Raw genomic sequence first — 5,657 nt, 5'->3', positions numbered from 1 at the left:
AGGAGGAGGAGGAGGAGGAGGAGGAGGAGGAGGAGGACTTTTATTGTGCACATTGTAGCTGAGAATACCAGAGTCAGTGAAAAGATGAACCATGTGCCAGCATAAAACCTGCTACTAACTCCATCCTTCAGGGAAGAGTTGAAATCAATGTGAGCCAAAGTCATCAGGAAAGGCTCCAGAGAAGAATCTGGAGGGATAAACTAGATTGGAAAAGGGCCTGGGGCTCCAGGTAAGGTAGAGACTGAAATGAGGAAGGAGTGTGGGGCTATAAAGTTGACTTGCCTGAAGTAGAGTGTCTGATTTGGAATGTAACTTCCACAGCCCGTAGGTCAAAAGACAGAGCCCTGAAGCTGGAAGAAGGCTTGACCAGAAGACAAAATCTGCTGGAGCACTCAGTGGGAGGGGCGGAATGAAGCACGGAACAGGAAACCCAGTCTAGCTGAAGCCCGAGATGAGAACCGGGAAGGCAGACTCAAAGATGTTTCCATTCCATGTTGTGGTTATTTTAGGAACTCCATCAGGATTAGACTCTGCCTGCAGCACCGTCTCTTTCAACACAGTATCTTTGCCCTCCACACTCACTCACTGTCTTCTAACACAGACATGCAAATTTGCATTGCTCAGACAGGCTGTGGACCTTGGCCCCACTGCCAGAGAGCCTCTTGCATTATTTTCAAGTTCGGGGAAAGGGCGTATGCCCTCTGGGAGTAGACAAATGGATCGAAAGCTTGCGGGGTTGGCTTTATAAATGTCTTCCCACCCTCAGTACTCTTTAAGGCAATGGCTTTCATGGGTTAAAGTCCATCTTGACCATGTTCCTCCCTGTTCTGTAGAGGGCAAAGGGCAGAATATTGAAGACTGATATGTTTGGAGAGAGGCCCACATCACCACATCATCAGTTGAGTAAACACCTGAGGGCACAGCCTCTTGGTAACTCTCTGGTAAGTCGCCCTAACTTACCCTGGAGGAGAGACATGCCTATTCTTGTCTGCACATTTCTGGGATTCTGGGAGGGACAGTATGAAGGACACACTGGCCTGTAGAAGGCCTGAACATCCCCTCACCATCTTCTTTCCTATGCTGGAAGCTCACTTGTGTGATTGTGTTATTTTTTTACAAACAGCACCACATGGGGTCAGAAGGATTGGGTACCACTCACCGAAGGCACTGCTAGATACTCTTAGCATCCACAAACCTGTACTTGTGTCTATCATCCTACATCTCACTGCTGCAGCTCATCTCAGGACCACCAGTCACTCTCCAGCTGTGCTTATTAATATCTTATGTAAGCATTCCTTGCACCTAAATCAGCTCGCTGTCTCTGCCTCTGCCTCTGCCTCCTTGAATTCCTTGAACTCTGTAGTGGCCTTGTTAACACTTTAATAGCCATTCTGTAGTCTCTCTCTCCCTCTCTCTCTCACTCTCATTACTATGTAAGGTGTAGTATTTAATCTGATAATTACTGTTATTAATTAGGATTGAAAGAACCCAAGTTTGCTAATGGTCAGCTATCAAAGTTGAGATGACTTACCAAACGGCAGCCACGGAAACCAGGGTAACTTGTGGGTTTATTGGTGGCCAATAAATCCTGAAATTGTAGAAAAGCACACATGCTTCCAACAGCACACTTGAGGCAAAGCCCATAGGCTTTGAGAACCATTCTTGTTCCTAATCTGTAGCTTTCCACATATGTTAATTTTTCTATTACTATAATAAAGTACCCAAGAGTTTTATATGAGAAAAGGTTTATTTAGCTCATACTTCTGGAGGTCTTGGTCTAAAGTTAGGTGGACTCATTGCTGAGGATTTCTGGTGGGGGGTGTCAGATGGCAATATAGGAAATGCATGGCAGAACAAGCTACTTACCTCATGGCCAAGAAGCAAAAAAATAACAAAAGAAGGCAATGTCCCACAACCTGCCGAGAGCATCTCCTAATGACTTAAGTGCTTTTCTCCAAGCTCGACCTCCTAAAATCCCCACCACTCATCAATACCACCATATCAGCCGATTCTGGATTCCAACTACAGCATCCCGCTCCTGAGACCCAAAAGTTCATTTCCATCTTAGCATGCAAAAGGCCTTTGACCCATCACCAAGACTCTCAATAGTGTTTCAGCATTGCTTAAAAGTCTAAATCCAAAGTCTCCAGGCAAGGCCAACTCAATAGGTGAGCCACTTCAGAAATGAAAACGGAAGTTGCATATATCCAAGATGTGATGGTAGGCTAGCCACAGTATAAATATTCCTATATCAAAAGGGAGGAGCAGGAAACTGAGAGAGCTGTGCTCAGAGCAAGACCAAAACCCAGGGAACATCATTCTTCAAGCTCCGTGCCTAGCATCTGGGGCATACTGAAGTGGAATGTAGGCTTGCAAGAGCTTGGGCAACCCTGCTTCTCTGAATTTGCTAGTTGCAGTCTAAACGACCTTTTGTTATTATTATTATTATTATTATTATTATTATTATTATTATTATTATTACATTTCTTTACTTATATCCTATGTGCATGCATGCATATATGTGCCCTGGCACATTTGTAGAGGTCAGAGGACAGCTTTAGGGTGTTGATTCTCTTCTTCCATCATGCAGGTCCTAGGGAATGAACTCAAATTCCCAGGCTTGGTGGCAGGTGACTGGCTTCGGTGTCTTGATGGCCCTAAATGGCCTGTCCTTTCAGACCAATTTTTCTTATTGCCTATAGTGTCCCTTAGCAGACAGACACTGAGCATGGCAGACACCCTGGGAGTCTCTATTACAGTTTAGATTCATGTTCTTTACTCTAGATTCACATTACTCTTTCAGGGGTTGTTTGTAAGGCTTTGGACCCTATCACAAACTGCCTGCCCTGCACGCTCCTTGAAAAGCTGGTGGAAGCTGCCAGGACCCTGTAACTCTTACATTCTGCAGGCCAGGAAAATCAGCATGGATGGAGTCCAAGTCTGCTGCCAATGCAGGCTGTACTTGAACCTGCTTATACTATGGCTTTTACAGGCACAGAACATTTTGTCAAGTTGAATATGTGATCTCTCTCTCTCTCTCTCTCTCTCTCTCTCTCTCTCTCTCTCTCTCTCTCTCTCTCTCTNCTCTCTCTCTCTCTCTCTCTCTCTCTCTCTGTGTGTGTGTGTGTGTGTGTGTGTGTGTGTGTGTGTGTTTGTGTGCACACGCGTGCACATGTATTGGAAGTGCAGATCACGGGCCATGCTGGTCATGCAGGACACCGTATGACCTTTTGAAATTACTCTGTCCTGAAAAGCTAATTTGTATTTGCACATCTCTGTGACTGTGCTGGGTGAGGCACCTCTGCAGATCTCTGAGTTGTCCTCACGGCATCCTTCCTATTGTTCTTCATGCAAAGCACTTGGCGGCTTTTTAGGGGTGCTAATCCCTTTGGCAACCGCGTCCTCACAGGGGCTCCTTTGTTCTGCCAAGTCTACCCTTTTTGTTTTTCTCCCTTTCACTGCTCCTCATTCGCACTAAACTTGGCTGAAAACAGCCAGTAAAACCCATGCTTCAGCCTGAATATTTCATTGCTTTGGATTTCTCCCATCACATAAAATAGCCCATAATCTTGAAGCGTGACCTTCCACACAGCATCAAGACAAGGATAAGACACAGCCGACTGATCTCATGGTGTAACAAGGATGCCTCTAGTCCAAGCCCCAACCGCGTCCTCGTTTACATCTGAAACCCCCTCAGCCTCTCACTGCCTATATTTCTATCAGTCGTCTAAGTCTTTTCAGCATTCATCAGAATTGCCTATTAAATATCAAGAACACTAAAAAGCCTTTTCTTTTTTGGAGTGGTAAGCAAATGCCTCACAACTGAGCTTTATCCCAGTCTCACCACTGGAAACGTTTTCTGACTTCTCTCTCTTGTTCCTTCAAAGTCTTCTAAATCCATCCCTGATAAAGTATACCTCCTGACCATCAAGGAGCAGCAATTGCTACATCGGCAGTCCGCTCTTGGTACAGGTTTCCTATTAGCTTCCCATGGCTATAAAACAACAACAATAGCAAATCCAGAGATAATTATAGAGGAAAAGCCTTATTTAGTTTATGGTGCTAGAGGATCCAGTTCAAGATTGGGTGGGTTCACCGGTTTGGCCTCTGCTATGGTTGCCAGATGGCGATGTTGGGGAATACATGACAGAAAAAACAAAAACAAAAACAAAAACAACAAAACTGCTTAGCTCAAGGTTAGGAAGCTAAAACAAGAGGGAAGGACAGAGACTGGAAATTCCCTTTCAGGACAGGTCTCTAAGCTAGTGGCCTTTCATGAGTTGCTAGGCCTAGGAAATAAGAGGTGGCACCTCCCCAGAGCTTCTACCTCCCTGTTGGAAGTACCCACTACTGCTAAGAGTTTAACTCATGGACCTTTAGAAAATACTGTAGATGCAAACTGTAACACCCCTTAAGAACATAATGTAATTTTGCTCTTTTTTTTAAAAAAATGGATGATTTTTATTTTATTTTATTTTATTATTTTTTTAATGTATGAGTGCTCTGCTGCATAAATACCCACATGCCAGAAGAGGTCATCAGATCCCCTTATAGATGGTTGTGAGCCACCATCCGGTTGCTGGGAATTGAACTCAGGACCTCTGGAAGATTTTTTTTTTTTTTTCGAGACAGGGTTTCTCTGTGTAGCCCTGGCTGTCCTGGAACTCTGTAGACCAGGCTGGCCTTGAACTCAGAAATCCGCCTGCCTCTGCCTCCCAAGTGCTGGGATTAAAGGTGTGTGCCACCAACGCCCGGCCCAGCCAGTGCTCTTACCAGCTTAGCCATCTCTCCAGCCCTTTGTTCTGTTTTTTAATTTAAATTATTTGTGAGGCAACTTGGGACCAGTTTGGAGCAAGACATCTTCACTGTAGTGACGTGAAAGGAACATGACTAGGCAGAAGGGAGAGAGGACAGGTTATTTAGTCCCTTCTTCCAGATAGCAGTTAAACAACCAGATATTTTCGTGAATCACTGCATTTTGACACAGGATGAAATGATTGTCTCCATCTTCTTCTTTTTTTTTTTTTTTTTTTTTTTTAAGATTTCTTTCTTTCTTTATTATATGTAAGTACACTGCAGCCGTCTTCAGAAGACTTTTCTTCTCTCTCTGACCCTGCTCACTCAGTCCCTGCTCGCTCGAGCCCAAAGATTTATTTATTATTATGCATAAGTACACTGTAGGTGTCTTCAGACACCCCCAAAGAGGGCATCAGATCTCATTATGGATGGTTGTGAGGCACCATGTGGTTGCTGGGATTTGAATTCAGGACCTTTGGAAGAGCAGTCAGTACTCTTAACCGCTGAGCCATCTCTCCAGCCATGATCCAAAGAAGAGTCCTATTTCTCTCTCACTCCATACAGAGAGATGCTATCCGCCATGAAGTGGAAGATTATTCTAGTTTGCTTTGCTTTTTTTTCTGGCTGTGATAAATACCATAAATACCAAAAGCAACTTGTAAAGCAAAGGGTTAGACATAACAGTCTACCTTAGAAGGAAGTCAGGGCAGGAGCTCAAATCAAAACCGAGGCTTCCCGGTTTGCTCTCTGGCTCTGCTCAGTTAACTTTCTTGCAGAACCTGCCTAGGGATGGTGCTGCCCACAGTGGGCTGGTTCTTTCTACATCAGTTATTAGTCAATCGGATGCCCCTCAGAGGTGA

The sequence above is a fragment of the Mus pahari genome, chromosome 7 (genome assembly GCF_900095145.1).
Source record: "Mus pahari chromosome 7, PAHARI_EIJ_v1.1, whole genome shotgun sequence".
NCBI classification, from domain to species: domain Eukaryota; kingdom Metazoa; phylum Chordata; class Mammalia; order Rodentia; family Muridae; genus Mus; species Mus pahari.
Note: the sequence above shows the minus strand (reverse complement) of the source record.